General features: G+C 40.4%; 15 non-coding genes across 15 annotated transcripts; all 15 read left to right on the top strand.

The window, feature by feature from the left end:
- The first annotated feature begins 212 nt into the window (after positions 1 to 212).
- On the top strand, positions 213 to 286 carry trnat-agu. Its single transcript has one exon. It is a non-coding gene; the product is annotated as a tRNA-Thr (tRNA).
- Positions 287 to 1313: 1027 nt separating this feature from the next.
- trnat-agu lies at positions 1314 to 1387 on the top strand. The gene has a single exon. It is a non-coding gene; the product is annotated as a tRNA-Thr (tRNA).
- A 1032-nt stretch (positions 1388 to 2419) lies between these two features.
- On the top strand, positions 2420 to 2493 carry trnat-agu. Its single transcript has one exon. It is a non-coding gene; the product is annotated as a tRNA-Thr (tRNA).
- Positions 2494 to 3525: 1032 nt separating this feature from the next.
- trnat-agu lies at positions 3526 to 3599 on the top strand. Its single transcript has one exon. It is a non-coding gene; the product is annotated as a tRNA-Thr (tRNA).
- A 1032-nt stretch (positions 3600 to 4631) lies between these two features.
- On the top strand, positions 4632 to 4705 carry trnat-agu. The gene has a single exon. It is a non-coding gene; the product is annotated as a tRNA-Thr (tRNA).
- A 1031-nt stretch (positions 4706 to 5736) lies between these two features.
- Positions 5737 to 5810, top strand: trnat-agu. Its single transcript has one exon. It is a non-coding gene; the product is annotated as a tRNA-Thr (tRNA).
- Positions 5811 to 6842: 1032 nt separating this feature from the next.
- On the top strand, positions 6843 to 6916 carry trnat-agu. Its single transcript has one exon. It is a non-coding gene; the product is annotated as a tRNA-Thr (tRNA).
- Positions 6917 to 7947: 1031 nt separating this feature from the next.
- Positions 7948 to 8021, top strand: trnat-agu. Its single transcript has one exon. It is a non-coding gene; the product is annotated as a tRNA-Thr (tRNA).
- Positions 8022 to 9053: 1032 nt separating this feature from the next.
- Positions 9054 to 9127, top strand: trnat-agu. Its single transcript has one exon. It is a non-coding gene; the product is annotated as a tRNA-Thr (tRNA).
- A 1031-nt stretch (positions 9128 to 10158) lies between these two features.
- trnat-agu lies at positions 10159 to 10232 on the top strand. Its single transcript has one exon. It is a non-coding gene; the product is annotated as a tRNA-Thr (tRNA).
- A 1032-nt stretch (positions 10233 to 11264) lies between these two features.
- Positions 11265 to 11338, top strand: trnat-agu. The gene has a single exon. It is a non-coding gene; the product is annotated as a tRNA-Thr (tRNA).
- Positions 11339 to 12370: 1032 nt separating this feature from the next.
- trnat-agu lies at positions 12371 to 12444 on the top strand. Its single transcript has one exon. It is a non-coding gene; the product is annotated as a tRNA-Thr (tRNA).
- Positions 12445 to 13476: 1032 nt separating this feature from the next.
- On the top strand, positions 13477 to 13550 carry trnat-agu. Its single transcript has one exon. It is a non-coding gene; the product is annotated as a tRNA-Thr (tRNA).
- Positions 13551 to 14581: 1031 nt separating this feature from the next.
- Positions 14582 to 14655, top strand: trnat-agu. The gene has a single exon. It is a non-coding gene; the product is annotated as a tRNA-Thr (tRNA).
- A 1033-nt stretch (positions 14656 to 15688) lies between these two features.
- trnat-agu lies at positions 15689 to 15762 on the top strand. The gene has a single exon. It is a non-coding gene; the product is annotated as a tRNA-Thr (tRNA).
- The last annotated feature ends 1043 nt before the right edge of the window (positions 15763 to 16805 follow it).

A 16805-nucleotide genomic window follows, 5' to 3' on the forward strand; every position in this document is an offset into this window, starting at 1 on the left:
TGGTAGATTAAACTGAAATTGCAACCAACAATTTATGGCTTGTTAACCCTGTTGCTTGACAATTGAAGGTGTCCGTATCGATTCCAATATTAGTAAATTACATTTGTTTTGTGACATGATTTTGCAAGACAGAGATATGGGTTAAATGAATGAGTCTGGTTTGATTCAAATAGGTGAAGGAGTTCTTATCTGCAATTGATGTTATATAAATGGGTTCTGTGGCTTAGTTGGTTAAAGCACCTGTCTAGTAAACAGGAGATCCTGAGTTCAAATCTCAGCAGTACCTCTTCAAGCATTTGATTGTACACATTGGTGGAGAAGGTCAGAGGGAAGTGCACTCTGGTTTTCTCACCAATGGGTTTAAAGAATTAGGCGAGAGGAGAGAAGATGTGAGGAGGATGCAATTGAGATATTCCAATGTTACGGAAAAAGGGCTCTTTTTGAATGAGTTAAACGTACCGACTGTGGAAAGCGCAACTGGGTCTTCAGTTTATTCATTTCCGAGGCCCATATGAAAAGAGTTAAGCCAGCTTGTACACGTCACTTTCAAAGGATGAGTAGGCTCTACACGCCAGCTCTTGAAGCCAGCAGTTATCGTATAGTGGTTAGTACTCTGAGTTGTGGCCTCAGCAACCCCGGTCCAAATCCGGATCAGCGCACTGCAATGTCATTTCGAAAGGGTTGTATTTTGAACGAGATCAAACTTACTGTGTAAGGTCAAGAAACTCAACATCTGTGCTATTTGACCAAGACCCCATTTCATGGTAGGTTAATTACTTACATTATTACATTATCTCCTGTGTTAGAGGAGTTTACCATTTTCAAGCTCGACACCCAAATGTGAATTGTAGTGTCCTCGAACAACCAAAATAATAAAGAAATAATGTATGATTCTGAATGTTTACTGATATCTTGCGACCCACCTATCACATGTTAATAACCGCTTTGGGTCCAAAATCGTTGTTTAAGAATCCATGCCAGAGGTTCTTGAGTTTATTCATCTCGAGACCCAAATGAAAATTGTACTGTCCTCGAATGACCATATTTAAGAAGAAATAGTTTGCGATTACAAATGTTTACTGATATCTTGCTACCCACCTTTCACATGCTCAGGCCCACTTTGGGACCCAAAACATAGCTTAAGAAACCCTGTTGCTTGACAATTGAAGGTGTCCATATCGATTCCAATATTAGTAAATTACATTTGTTTTGTGACGTTTTTTTGCTAGACAGAGATATGGGTTAAATCAATGAGACTGGTTTGATTCAAATAGGTGTGTGAGTTCTTATCTGCAATAGATGTCATATAAATGGGTGCTGTGGCTTAGTTGGTTAAAGCGCCTGTCTAGTAAACAGGAGATCCTGAGTTCAAATCTCAGCAGTACCTTTTCAAGCATTTGATTGTACACATTGGTGGAGAAGGTCAGAGGGGAGTGCACTCTGGTTTTCTCACCAATGGGTTTAGAGAATTAGGCAAGTGGAGAGGAGAGAAGATGTGAGGAGGATGCAATTGCGATTTTCCAATGTTACGGAAAAAGGGCTCTTTTTGAATGAGTTAAACGTACCGACTGTGGAAAGCGCAACTGGGTCTTCAGTTTATTCATTTCCGAGGCCCATATGAAAAGAGTTAAGCCAGCTTGTACACGTCACTTTCAAAGGATGAGTAGGCTCTACACGCCAGCTCTTGAAGCCAGCAGTGATCGTATAGTGGTTAGTACTCTGAGTTGTGGCCTCAGCAACCCCGGTCCAAATCCGGATCAGCGCACTGCAATGTCATTTCAAAAGGGTTGTATTTTGAACGAGATCAAACTTACTGTGTAAGGTCAAGAAACTCAACATCTGTGCTATTTGACCAAGACCCCATTTCATGGTAGGTTAATTACTTACATTATTACATTATCTCCTGTGTTAGAGGAGTTTACCATTTTCAAGCTCGACACCCAAATGTGAATTGTAGTGTCCTCGAACAACCAAAATAATAAAGAAATAATGTATGATTCTGAATGTTTACTGATATCTTGCGACCCACCTATCACATGTTAATAACCGCTTTGGGTCCAAAATCATTGTTTAAGAATCCATGCCAGAGGTTCTTGAGTTTATTCATCTCGAGACCCAAATGAAAATTGTACTGTCCTCGAATGACCATATTTAAGAAGAAATAGTTTGCGATTACAAATGTTTACTGATATCTTGCTACCCACCTTTCACATGCTCAGGCCCACTTTGGGACCCAAAACATAGCTTAAGAAACCCTGTTGCTTGACAATTGAAGGTGTCCATATCGATTCCAATATTAGTAAATGACATTTGTTTTGTGACGTGTTTTTGCTAGACAGAGATATGGGTTAAATGAATGAGACTGGTTTGATTCAAATAGGTGTGTGAGTTCTTATCTGCAATAGATGTCATATAAATGGGTGCTGTGGCTTAGTTGGTTAAAGCGCCTGTCTAGTAAACAGGAGATCCTGAGTTCAACTCTCAGCAGTACCTTTTCAAGCATTTGATTGTACACATTGGTGGAGAAGGTCAGAGGGGAGTGCACTCTGGTTTTCTCACCAATGGGTTTAGAGAATTAGGCAAGTGGAGAGGAGAGAAGATGTGAGGAGGATGCAATTGCGATTTTCCAATGTTACGGAAAAAGGGCTCTTTTTGAATGAGTTAAACGTACCGACTGTGGAAAGCGCAACTGGGTCTTCAGTTTATTCATTTCCGAGGCCCATATGAAAAGAGTTAAGCCAGCTTGTACACGTCACTTTCAAAGGATGAGTAGGCTCTACACGCCAGCTCTTGAAGCCAGCAGTGATCGTATAGTGGTTAGTACTCTGAGTTGTGGCCTCAGCAACCCCGGTCCAAATCCGGATCAGCGCACTGCAATGTCATTTCAAAAGGGTTGTATTTTGAACGAGATCAAACTTACTGTGTAAGGTCAAGAAACTCAACATCTGTGCTATTTGACCAAGACCCCATTTCATGGTAGGTTAATTACTTACATTATTACATTATCTCCTGTGTTAGAGGAGTTTACCATTTTCAAGCTCGACACCCAAATGTGAATTGTAGTGTCCTCGAACAACCAAAATAATAAAGAAATAATGTATGATTCTGAATGTTTACTGATATCTTGCGACCCACCTATCACATGTTAATAACCGCTTTGGGTCCAAAATCATTGTTTAAGAATCCATGCCAGAGGTTCTTGAGTTTATTCATCTCGAGACCCAAATGAAAATTGTACTGTCCTCGAATGACCATATTTAAGAAGAAATAGTATGCGATTACAAATGTTTACTGATATCTTGCTACCCACCTTTCACATGCTCAGGCCCACTTTGGGACCCAAAACATAGCTTAAGAAACCCTGTTGCTTGACAATTGAAGGTGTCCATATCGATTCCAATATTAGTAAATGACATTTGTTTTGTGACGTGTTTTTGCTAGACAGAGATATGGGTTAAATCAATGAGACTGGTTTGATTCAAATAGGTGTGTGAGTTCTTATCTGCAATAGATGTCATATAAATGGGTGCTGTGGCTTAGTTGGTTAAAGTGCCTGTCTAGTAAACAGGAGATCCTGAGTTCAAATCTCAGCAGTACCTTTTCAAGCATTTGATTGTACACATTGGTGGAGAAGGTCAGAGGGGAGTGCACTCTGGTTTTCTCACCAATGGGTTTAGAGAATTAGGCAAGTGGAGAGGAGAGAAGATGTGAGGAGGATGCAATTGCGATATTCCAATGTTACGGAAAAAGGGCTCTTTTTGAATGAGTTAAACGTACCGACTGTGGAAAGCGCAACTGGGTCTTCAGTTTATTCATTTCCGAGGCCCATATGAAAAGAGTTAAGCCAGCTTGTACACGTCACTTTCAAAGGATGAGTAGGCTCTACACGCCAGCTCTTGAAGCCAGCAGTGATCGTATAGTGGTTAGTACTCTGAGTTGTGGCCTCAGCAACCCCGGTCCAAATCCGGATCAGCGCACTGCAATGTCATTTCAAAAGGGTTGTATTTTGAACGAGATCAAACTTACTGTGTAAGGTCAAGAAACTCAACATCTGTGCTATTTGACCAAGACCCCATTTCATGGTAGGTTAATTACTTACATTATTACATTATCTCCTGTGTTAGAGGAGTTTACCATTTTCAAGCTCGACACCCAAATGTGAATTGTAGTGTCCTCGAACAACCAAAATAATAAAGAAATAATGTATGATTCTGAATGTTTACTGATATCTTGCGACCCACCTATCACATGTTAATAACCGCTTTGGGTCCAAAATCGTTGTTTAAGAATCCATGCCAGAGGTTCTTGAGTTTATTCATCTCGAGACCCAAATGAAAATTGTACTGTCCTCGAATGACCATATTTAAGAAGAAATAGTATGCGATTACAAATGTTTACTGATATCTTGCTACCCACCTTTCACATGCTCAGGCCCACTTTGGGACCCAAAACATAGCTTAAGAAACCCTGTTGCTTGACAATTGAAGGTGTCTATATCGATTCCAATATTAGTAAATGACATTTGTTTTGTGACGTGTTTTTGCTAGACAGAGATATGGGTTAAATCAATGAGAATGGTTTGATTCAAATAGGTGTGTGAGTTCTTATCTGCAATAGATGTTATATAAATGGGTGCTGTGGCTTAGTTGGTTAAAGCACCTGTCTAGTAAACAGGAGATCCTGAGTTCAAATCTCAGCAGTACCTTTTCAAGCATTTGATTGTACACATTGGTGGAGAAGGTCAGAGGGGAGTGCACTCTGGTTTTCTCACCAATGGGTTTAGAGAATTAGGCAAGTGGAGAGGAGAGAAGATGTGAGGAGGATGCAATTGCGATATTCCAATGTTACGGAAAAAGGGCTCTTTTTGAATGAGTTAAACGTACCGACTGTGGAAAGCGCAACTGGGTCTTCAGTTTATTCATTTCCGAGGCCCATATGAAAAGAGTTAAGCCAGCTTGTACACGTCACTTTCAAAGGATGAGTAGGCTCTACACGCCAGCTCTTGAAGCCAGCAGTGATCGTATAGTGGTTAGTACTCTGAGTTGTGGCCTCAGCAACCCCGGTCCAAATCCGGATCAGCGCACTGCAATGTCATTTCAAAAGGGTTGTATTTTGAACGAGATCAAACTTACTGTGTAAGGTCAAGAAACTCAACATCTGTGCTATTTGACCAAGACCCCATTTCATGGTAGGTTAATTACTTACATTATTACATTATCTCCTGTGTTAGAGGAGTTTACCATTTTCAAGCTCGACACCCAAATGTGAATTGTAGTGTCCTCGAACAACCAAAATAATAAAGAAATAATGTATGATTCTGAATGTTTACTGATATCTTGCGACCCACCTATCACATGTTAATAACCGCTTTGGGTCCAAAATCATTGTTTAAGAATCCATGCCAGAGGTTCTTGAGTTTATTCATCTCGAGACCCAAATGAAAATTGTACTGTCCTCGAATGACCATATTTAAGAAGAAATAGTTGCGATTACAAATGTTTACTGATATCTTGCTACCCACCTTTCACATGCTCAGGCCCACTTTGGGACCCAAAACATAGCTTAAGAAACCCTGTTGCTTGACAATTGAAGGTGTCCATATCGATTCCAATATTAGTAAATGACATTTGTTTTGTGACGTGTTTTTGCTAGACAGAGATATGGGTTAAATGAATGAGACTGGTTTGATTCAAATAGGTGTGTGAGTTCTTATCTGCAATAGATGTCATATAAATGGGTGCTGTGGCTTAGTTGGTTAAAGCGCCTGTCTAGTAAACAGGAGATCCTGAGTTCAACTCTCAGCAGTACCTTTTCAAGCATTTGATTGTACACATTGGTGGAGAAGGTCAGAGGGGAGTGCACTCTGGTTTTCTCACCAATGGGTTTAGAGAATTAGGCAAGTGGAGAGGAGAGAAGATGTGAGGAGGATGCAATTGCGATTTTCCAATGTTACGGAAAAAGGGCTCTTTTTGAATGAGTTAAACGTACTGACTGTGGAAAGCGCAACTGGGTCTTCAGTTTATTCATTTCCGAGGCCCATATGAAAAGAGTTAAGCCAGCTTGTACACGTCACTTTCAAAGGATGAGTAGGCTCTACACGCCAGCTCTTGAAGCCAGCAGTGATCGTATAGTGGTTAGTACTCTGAGTTGTGGCCTCAGCAACCCCGGTCCAAATCCGGATCAGCGCACTGCAATGTCATTTCAAAAGGGTTGTATTTTGAACGAGATCAAACTTACTGTGTAAGGTCAAGAAACTCAACATCTGTGCTATTTGACCAAGACCCCATTTCATGGTAGGTTAATTACTTACATTATTACATTATCTCCTGTGTTAGAGGAGTTTACCATTTTCAAGCTCGACACCCAAATGTGAATTGTAGTGTCCTCGAACAACCAAAATAATAAAGAAATAATGTATGATTCTGAATGTTTACTGATATCTTGCGACCCACCTATCACATGTTAATAACCGCTTTGGGTCCAAAATCATTGTTTAAGAATCCATGCCAGAGGTTCTTGAGTTTATTCATCTCGAGACCCAAATGAAAATTGTACTGTCCTCGAATGACCATATTTAAGAAGAAATAGTTTGCGATTACAAATGTTTACTGATATCTTGCTACCCACCTTTCACATGCTCAGGCCCACTTTGGGACCCAAAACATAGCTTAAGAAACCCTGTTGCTTGACAATTAAAGGTGTCCATATCGATTCCAATATTAGTAAATGACATTTGTTTTGTGACGTGTTTTTGCTAGACAGAGATATGGGTTAAATGAATGAGACTGGTTTGATTCAAATAGGTGTGTGAGTTCTTATCTGCAATAGATGTCATATAAATCGGTGCTGTGGCTTAGTTGGTTAAAGCGCCTGTCTAGTAAACAGGAGATCCTGAGTTCAACTCTCAGCAGTACCTTTTCAAGCATTTGATTGTACACATTGGTGGAGAAGGTCAGAGGGGAGTGCACTCTGGTTTTCTCACCAATGGGTTTAGAGAATTAGGCAAGTGGAGAGGAGAGAAGATGTGAGGAGGATGCAATTGCGATTTTCCAATGTTACGGAAAAAGGGCTCTTTTTGAATGAGTTAAACGTACTGACTGTGGAAAGCGCAACTGGGTCTTCAGTTTATTCATTCCGAGGCCCATATGAAAAGAGTTAAGCCAGCTTGTACACGTCACTTTCAAAGGATGAGTAGGCTCTACACGCCAGCTCTTGAAGCCAGCAGTGATCGTATAGTGGTTAGTACTCTGAGTTGTGGCCTCAGCAACCCCGGTCCAAATCCGGATCAGCGCACTGCAATGTCATTTCAAAAGGGTTGTATTTTGAACGAGATCAAACTTACTGTGTAAGGTCAAGAAACTCAACATCTGTGCTATTTGACCAAGACCCCATTTCATGGTAGGTTAATTACTTACATTATTACATTATCTCCTGTGTTAGAGGAGTTTACCATTTTCAAGCTCGACACCCAAATGTGAATTGTAGTGTCCTCGAACAACCAAAATAATAAAGAAATAATGTATGATTCTGAATGTTTACTGATATCTTGTGACCCACCTATCACATGTTAATAACCGCTTTGGGTCCAAAATCATTGTTTAAGAATCCATGCCAGAGGTTCTTGAGTTTATTCATCTCGAGACCCAAATGAAAATTGTACTGTCCTCGAATGACCATATTTAAGAAGAAATAGTATGCGATTACAAATGTTTACTGATATCTTGCTACCCACCTTTCACATGCTCAGGCCCACTTTGGGACCCAAAACATAGCTTAAGAAACCCTGTTGCTTGACAATTGAAGGTGTCCATATCGATTCCAATATTAGTAAATGACATTTGTTTTGTGACGTGTTTTTGCTAGACAGAGATATGGGTTAAATGAATGAGACTGGTTTGATTCAAATAGGTGTGTGAGTTCTTATCTGCAATAGAAGTCATATAAATGGGTGCTGTGGCTTAGTTGGTTAAAGCGCCTGTCTAGTAAACAGGAGATCCTGCGTTCAACTCTCAGCAGTACCTTTTTAAGCATTTGATTGTACACATTGGTGGAGAAGGTCAGAGGGGAGTGCACTCTGGTTTTCTCACCAATGGGTTTAGAGAATTAGGCAAGTGGAGAGGAGAGAAGATGTGAGGAGGATGCAATTGCGATATTCCAATGTTACGGAAAAAGGGCTCTTTTTGAATGAGTTAAACGTACCGACTGTGGAAAGCGCAACTGGGTCTTCAGTTTATTCATTTCCGAGGCCCATATGAAAAGAGTTAAGCCAGCTTGTACACGTCACTTTCAAAGGATGAGTAGGCTCTACACGCCAGCTCTTGAAGCCAGCAGTGATCGTATAGTGGTTAGTACTCTGAGTTGTGGCCTCAGCAACCCCGGTCCAAATCCGGATCAGCGCACTGCAATGTCATTTCAAAAGGGTTGTATTTTGAACGAGATCAAACTTACTGTGTAAGGTCAAGAAACTCAACATCTGTGCTATTTGACCAAGACCCCATTTCATGGTAGGTTAATTACTTACATTATTACATTATCTCCTGTGTTAGAGGAGTTTACCATTTTCAAGCTCGACACCCAAATGTGAATTGTAGTGTCCTCGAACAACCAAAATAATAAAGAAATAATGTATGATTCTGAATGTTTACTGATATCTTGCGACCCACCTATCACATGTTAATAACCGCTTTGGGTCCAAAATCATTGTTTAAGAATCCATGCCAGAGGTTCTTGAGTTTATTCATCTCGAGACCCAAATGAAAATTGTACTGTCCTCGAATGACCATATTTAAGAAGAAATAGTATGCGATTACAAATGTTTACTGATATCTTGCTACCCACCTTTCACATGCTCAGGCCCACTTTGGGACCCAAAACATAGCTTAAGAAACCCTGTTGCTTGACAATTGAAGGTGTCCATATCGATTCCAATATTAGTAAATGACATTTGTTTTGTGACGTGTTTTTGCTAGACAGAGATATGGGTTAAATGAATGAGACTGGTTTGATTCAAATAGGTGTGTGAGTTCTTATCTGCAATAGATGTCATATAAATGGGTGCTGTGGCTTAGTTGGTTAAAGCGCCTGTCTAGTAAACAGGAGATCCTGAGTTCAACTCTCAGCAGTACCTTTTCAAGCATTTGATTGTACACATTGGTGGAGAAGGTCAGAGGGGAGTGCACTCTGGTTTTCTCACCAATGGGTTTAGAGAATTAGGCAAGTGGAGAGGAGAGAAGATGTGAGGAGGATGCAATTGCGATATTCCAATGTTACGGAAAAAGGGCTCTTTTGAATGAGTTAAACGTACCGACTGTGGAAAGCGCAACTGGGTCTTCAGTTTATTCATTTCCGAGGCCCATATGAAAAGAGTTAAGCCAGCTTGTACACGTCACTTTCAAAGGATGAGTAGGCTCTACACGCCAGCTCTTGAAGCCAGCAGTGATCGTATAGTGGTTAGTACTCTGAGTTGTGGCCTCAGCAACCCCGGTCCAAATCCGGATCAGCGCACTGCAATGTCATTTCAAAAGGGTTGTATTTTGAACGAGATCAAACTTACTGTGTAAGGTCAAGAAACTCAACATCTGTGCTATTTGACCAAGACCCCATTTCATGGTAGGTTAATTACTTACATTATTACATTATCTCCTGTGTTAGAGGAGTTTACCATTTTCAAGCTCGACACCCAAATGTGAATTGTAGTGTCCTCGAACAACCAAAATAATAAAGAAATAATGTATGATTCTGAATGTTTACTGATATCTTGCGACCCACCTATCACATGTTAATAACCGCTTTGGGTCCAAAATCATTGTTTAAGAATCCATGCCAGAGGTTCTTGAGTTTATTCATCTCGAGACCCAAATGAAAATTGTACTGTCCTCGAATGACCATATTTAAGAAGAAATAGTTTGCGATTACAAATGTTTACTGATATCTTGCTACCCACCTTTCACATGCTCAGGCCCACTTTGGGACCCAAAACATAGCTTAAGAAACCCTGTTGCTTGACAATTGAAGGTGTCCATATCGATTCCAATATTAGTAAATGACATTTGTTTTGTGACGTGTTTTTGCTAGACAGAGATATGGGTTAAATGAATGAGACTGGTTTGATTCAAATAGGTGTGTGAGTTCTTATCTGCAATAGATGTCATATAAATGGGTGCTGTGGCTTAGTTGGTTAAAGCGCCTGTCTAGTAAACAGGAGATCCTGAGTTCAACTCTCAGCAGTACCTTTTCAAGCATTTGATTGTACACATTGGTGGAGAAGGTCAGAGGGGAGTGCACTCTGGTTTTCTCACCAATGGGTTTAGAGAATTAGGCAAGTGGAGAGGAGAGAAGATGTGAGGAGGATGCAATTGCGATATTCCAATGTTACGGAAAAAGGGCTCTTTTTGAATGAGTTAAACGTACCGACTGTGGAAAGCGCAACTGGGTCTTCAGTTTATTCATTTCCGAGGCCCATATGAAAAGAGTTAAGCCAGCTTGTACACGTCACTTTCAAAGGATGAGTAGGCTCTACACGCCAGCTCTTGAAGCCAGCAGTGATCGTATAGTGGTTAGTACTCTGAGTTGTGGCCTCAGCAACCCCGGTCCAAATCCGGATCAGCGCACTGCAATGTCATTTCAAAAGGGTTGTATTTTGAACGAGATCAAACTTACTGTGTAAGGTCAAGAAACTCAACATCTGTGCTATTTGACCAAGACCCCATTTCATGGTAGGTTAATTACTTACATTATTACATTATCTCCTGTGTTAGAGGAGTTTACCATTTTCAAGCTCGACACCCAAATGTGAATTGTAGTGTCCTCGAACAACCAAAATAATAAAGAAATAATGTATGATTCTGAATGTTTACTGATATCTTGCGACCCACCTATCACATGTTAATAACCGCTTTGGGTCCAAAATCATTGTTTAAGAATCCATGCCAGAGGTTCTTGAGTTTATTCATCTCGAGACCCAAATGAAAATTGTACTGTCCTCGAATGACCATATTTAAGAAGAAATAGTTTGCGATTACAAATGTTTACTGATATCTTGCTACCCACCTTTCACATGCTCAGGCCCACTTTGGGACCCAAAACATAGCTTAAGAAACCCTGTTGCTTGACAATTAAAGGTGTCCATATCGATTCCAATATTAGTAAATGACATTTGTTTTGTGACGTGTTTTTGCTAGACAGAGATATGGGTTAAATGAATGAGACTGGTTTGATTCAAATAGGTGTGTGAGTTCTTATCTGCAATAGATGTCATATAAATGGGTGCTGTGGCTTAGTTGGTTAAAGCGCCTGTCTAGTAAACAGGAGATCCTGAGTTCAACTCTCAGCAGTACCTTTTCAAGCATTTGATTGTACACATTGGTGGAGAAGGTCAGAGGGGAGTGCACTCTGGTTTTCTCACCAATGGGTTTAGAGAATTAGGCAAGTGGAGAGGAGAGAAGATGTGAGGAGGATGCAATTGCGATATTCCAATGTTACGGAAAAAGGGCTCTTTTTGAATGAGTTAAACGTACCGACTGTGGAAAGCGCAACTGGGTCTTCAGTTTATTCATTTCCGAGGCCCATATGAAAAGAGTTAAGCCAGCTTGTACACGTCACTTTCAAAGGATGAGTAGGCTCTACACGCCAGCTCTTGAAGCCAGCAGTGATCGTATAGTGGTTAGTACTCTGAGTTGTGGCCTCAGCAACCCCGGTCCAAATCCGGATCAGCGCACTGCAATGTCATTTCAAAAGGGTTGTATTTTGAACGAGATCAAACTTACTGTGTAAGGTCAAGAAACTCAACATCTGTGCTATTTGACCAAGACCCCATTTCATGGTAGGTTAATTACTTACATTATTACATTATCTCCTGTGTTAGAGGAGTTTACCATTTTCAAGCTTGACACCCAAATGTGAATTGTAGTGTCCTCGAACAACCAAAATAATAAGGAAATAATGTATGATTCTGAATGTTTACTGATATCTTGCGACCCACCTATCACATGTTAATAACCGCTTTGGGTCCAAAATCATTGTTTAAGAATCCATGCCAGAGGTTCTTGAGTTTATTCATCTCGAGACCCAAATGAAAATTGTACTGTCCTCGAATGACCATATTTAAGAAGAAATAGTTTGCGATTACAAATGTTTACTGATATCTTGCTACCCACCTTTCACATGCTCAGGCCCACTTTGGGACCCAAAACATAGCTTAAGAAACCCTGTTGCTTGACAATTAAAGGTGTCCATATCGATTCCAATATTAGTAAATGACATTTGTTTTGTGACGTGTTTTTGCTAGACAGAGATATGGGTTAAATGAATGAGACTGGTTTGATTCAAATAGGTGTGTGAGTTCTTATCTGCAATAGATGTCATATAAATGGGTGCTGTGGCTTAGTTGGTTAAAGCGCCTGTCTAGTAAACAGGAGATCCTGAGTTCAACTCTCAGCAGTACCTTTTCAAGCATTTGATTGTACACATTGGTGGAGAAGGTCAGAGGGGAGTGCACTCTGGTTTTCTCACCAATGGGTTTAGAGAATTAGGCAAGTGGAGAGGAGAGAAGATGTGAGGAGGATGCAATTGCGATATTCCAATGTTACGGAAAAAGGGCTCTTTTTGAATGAGTTAAACGTACCGACTGTGGAAAGCGCAACTGGGTCTTCAGTTTATTCATTTCCGAGGCCCATATGAAAAGAGTTAAGCCAGCTTGTACACGTCACTTTCAAAGGATGAGTAGGCTCTACACGCCAGCTCTTGAAGCCAGCAGTGATCGTATAGTGGTTAGTACTCTGAGTTGTGGCCTCAGCAACCCCGGTCCAAATCCGGATCAGCGCACTGCAATGTCATTTCAAAAGGGTTGTATTTTGAACGAGATCAAACTTACTGTGTAAGGTCAAGAAACTCAACATCTGTGCTATTTGACCAAGACCCCATTTCATGGTAGGTTAATTACTTACATTATTACATTATCTCCTGTGTTAGAGGAGTTTACCATTTTCAAGCTTGACACCCAAATGTGAATTGTAGTGTCCTCGAACAACCAAAATAATAAGGAAATAATGTATGATTCTGAATGTTTACTGATATCTTGCGACCCACCTATCACATGTTAATAACCGCTTTGGGTCCAAAATCATTGTTTAAGAATCCATGCCAGAGGTTCTTGAGTTTATTCATCTCGAGACCCAAATGAAAATTGTACTGTCCTCGAATGACCATATTTAAGAAGAAATAGTTTGCGATTACAAATGTTTACTGATATCTTGCTACCCACCTTTCACATGCTCAGGCCCACTTTGGGACCCAAAACATAGCTTAAGAAACCCTGTTGCTTGACAATTAAAGGTGTCCATATCGATTCCAATATTAGTAAATGACATTTGTTTTGTGACGTGTTTTTGCTAGACAGAGATATGGGTTAAATGAATGAGACTGGTTTGATTCAAATAGGTGTGTGAGTTCTTATCTGCAATAGATGTCATATAAATGGGTGCTGTGGCTTAGTTGGTTAAAGCGCCTGTCTAGTAAACAGGAGATCCTGAGTTCAACTCTCAGCAGTACCTTTTCAAGCATTTGATTGTACACATTGGTGGAGAAGGTCAGAGGGGAGTGCACTCTGGTTTTCTCACCAATGGGTTTAGAGAATTAGGCAAGTGGAGAGGAGAGAAGATGTGAGGAGGATGCAATTGCGATATTCCAATGTTACGGAAAAAGGGCTCTTTTTGAATGAGTTAAACGTACCGACTGTGGAAAGCGCAACTGGGTCTTCAGTTTATTCATTTCGAGGCCCATATGAAAAGAGTTAAGCCAGCTTGTACACGTCACTTTCAAAGGATGAGTAGGCTCTACACGCCAGCTCTTGAAGCCAGCAGTGATCGTATAGTGGTTAGTACTCTGAGTTGTGGCCTCAGCAACCCCGGTCCAAATCCGGATCAGCGCACTGCAATGTCATTTCAAAAGGGTTGTATTTTGAACGAGATCAAACTTACTGTGTAAGGTCAAGAAACTCAACATCTGTGCTATTTGACCAAGACCCCATTTCATGGTAGGTTAATTACTTACATTATTACATTATCTCCTGTGTTAGAGGAGTTTACCATTTTCAAGCTTGACACCCAAATGTGAATTGTAGTGTCCTCGAACAACCAAAATAATAAGGAAATAATGTATGATTCTGAATGTTTACTGATATCTTGCGACCCACCTATCACATGTTAATAACCGCTTTGGGTCCAAAATCATTGTTTAAGAATCCATGCCAGAGGTTCTTGAGTTTATTCATCTCGAGACCCAAATGAAAATTGTACTGTCCTCGAATGACCATATTTAAGAAGAAATAGTTTGCGATTACAAATGTTTACTGATATCTTGCTACCCACCTTTCACATGCTCAGGCCCACTTTGGGACCCAAAACATAGCTTAAGAAACCCTGTTGCTTGACAATTAAAGGTGTCCATATCGATTCCAATATTAGTAAATGACATTTGTTTTGTGACGTGTTTTTGCTAGACAGAGATATGGGTTAAATGAATGAGACTGGTTTGATTCAAATAGGTGTGTGAGTTCTTATCTGCAATAGATGTCATATAAATGGGTGCTGTGGCTTAGTTGGTTAAAGCGCCTGTCTAGTAAACAGGAGATCCTGAGTTCAACTCTCAGCAGTACCTTTTCAAGCATTTGATTGTACACATTGGTGGAGAAGGTCAGAGGGGAGTGCACTCTGGTTTTCTCACCAATGGGTTTAGAGAATTAGGCAAGTGGAGAGGAGAGAAGATGTGAGGGAGGATGCAATTGCGATTTTCCAATGTTACGGAAAAAGGGCTCTTTTTGAATGAGTTAAACGTACTGACTGTGGAAAGCGCAACTGGGTCTTCAGTTTATTCATTTCCGAGGCCCATATGAAAAGAGTTAAGCCAGCTTGTACACGTCACTTTCAAAGGATGAGTAGGCTCTACACGCCAGCTCTTGAAGCCAGCAGTGATCGTATAGTGGTTAGTACTCTGAGTTGTGGCCTCAGCAACCCCGGTCCAAATCCGGATCAGCGCACTGCAATGTCATTTCAAAAGGGTTGTATTTTGAATTAGATCAAACTTACTGTGTAAGGTCAAGAAACTCAACATCTGTGCTATTTGACCAAGACCCCATTTCATGGTAGGTTAATTACTTACATTATTACATTGTCTCCTGTGTTAGAGGAGTTTACCATTTTCAAGCTTGACACCCAAATGTGAATTGTTGTGTCCACGAACAACCAAAATAATAAAGAAATAATGTATGATTCTGAATGTTTACTGATATCTTGCGACCCACCTATCACATGTTAATAACCGCTTTGGGTCCAAAATCATTGTTTAAGAATCCATGCCAGAGGTTCTTGAGTTTATTTATCTCGAGACCCAAATGAAAATTGTACTGTCCTCGAATGACCATATTTAAGAAGAAATAGTTTGCGATTACAAATGTTTACTGATATCTTGCTACCCACCTTTCACATGCTCAGGCCCACTTTGGGACCCAAAACATAGCTTAAGAAACCCTGTTGCTTGACAATTAAAGGTGTCCATATCGATTCCAATATTAGTAAATGACATTTGTTTTGTGACGTGTTTTTGCTAGACAGAGATATGGGTTAAATGAATGAGACTGGTTTGATTCAAATAGGTGTGTGAGTTCTTATCTGCAATAGATGTCATATAAATGGGTGCTGTGGCTTAGTTGGTTAAAGCGCCTGTCTAGTAAACAGGAGATCCTGAGTTCAACTCTCAGCAGTACCTTTTCAAGCATTTGATTGTACACATTGGTGGAGAAGGTCAGAGGGGAGTGCACTCTGGTTTTCTCACCAATGGGTTTAGAGAATTAGGCAAGTGGAGAGGAGAGAAGATGTGAGGAGGATGCAATTGCGATATTCCAATGTTACGGAAAAAGGGCTCTTTTTGAATGAGTTAAACGTACCGACTGTGGAAAGCGCAACTGGGTCTTCAGTTTATTCATTTCCGAGGCCCATATGAAAAGAGTTAAGCCAGCTTGTACACGTCACTTTCAAAGGATGAGTAGGCTCTACACGCCAGCTCTTGAAGCCAGCAGTGATAGTGGTTAGTGGTTAGTACCTCTGAGTTGTGGCCTCAGCAACCCCGGTCCAAATCCGGATCAGCGCACTGCAATGTCATTTCAAAAGGGTTGTATTTTGAACGAGATCAAACTTACTGTGTAAGGTCAAGAAACTCAACATCTGTGCTATTTGACCAAGACCCCATTTCATGGTAGGTTAATTACTTACATTATTACATTATCTCCTGTGTTAGAGGAGTTTACCATTTTCAAGCTCGACACCCAAATGTGAATTGTAGTGTCCTCGAACAACCAAAATAATAAAGAAATAATGTATGATTCTGAATGTTTACTGATATCTTGCGACCCACCTATCACATGTTAATAACCGCTTGGGGTCCAAAATCATTGTTTAAGAATCCATGCCAGAGGTTCTTGAGTTTATTCATCTCGAGACCCAAATGAAAATTGTACTGTCCTCGAATGACCATATTTAAGAAGAAATAGTTTGCGATTACAAATGTTTACTGATATCTTGCTACCCACCTTTCACATGCTCAGGCCCACTTTGGGACCCAAAACATAGCTTAAGAAACCCTGTTGCTTGACAATTGAAGGTGTCCATATCGATTCCAATATTAGTAAATGACATTTGTTTTGTGACGTGTGTTTTTGCTAGACAGAGATATGGGTTAAATGAATGAGACTGGTTTGATTCAAATAGGTGTGTGAGTTCTTATTCTGCAATAGATGTCTGCAATAGATGTCA

Source organism: Oncorhynchus tshawytscha, linkage group LG04, assembly GCF_018296145.1.
Source record: "Oncorhynchus tshawytscha isolate Ot180627B linkage group LG04, Otsh_v2.0, whole genome shotgun sequence".
Classification (NCBI taxonomy): domain Eukaryota; kingdom Metazoa; phylum Chordata; class Actinopteri; order Salmoniformes; family Salmonidae; genus Oncorhynchus; species Oncorhynchus tshawytscha.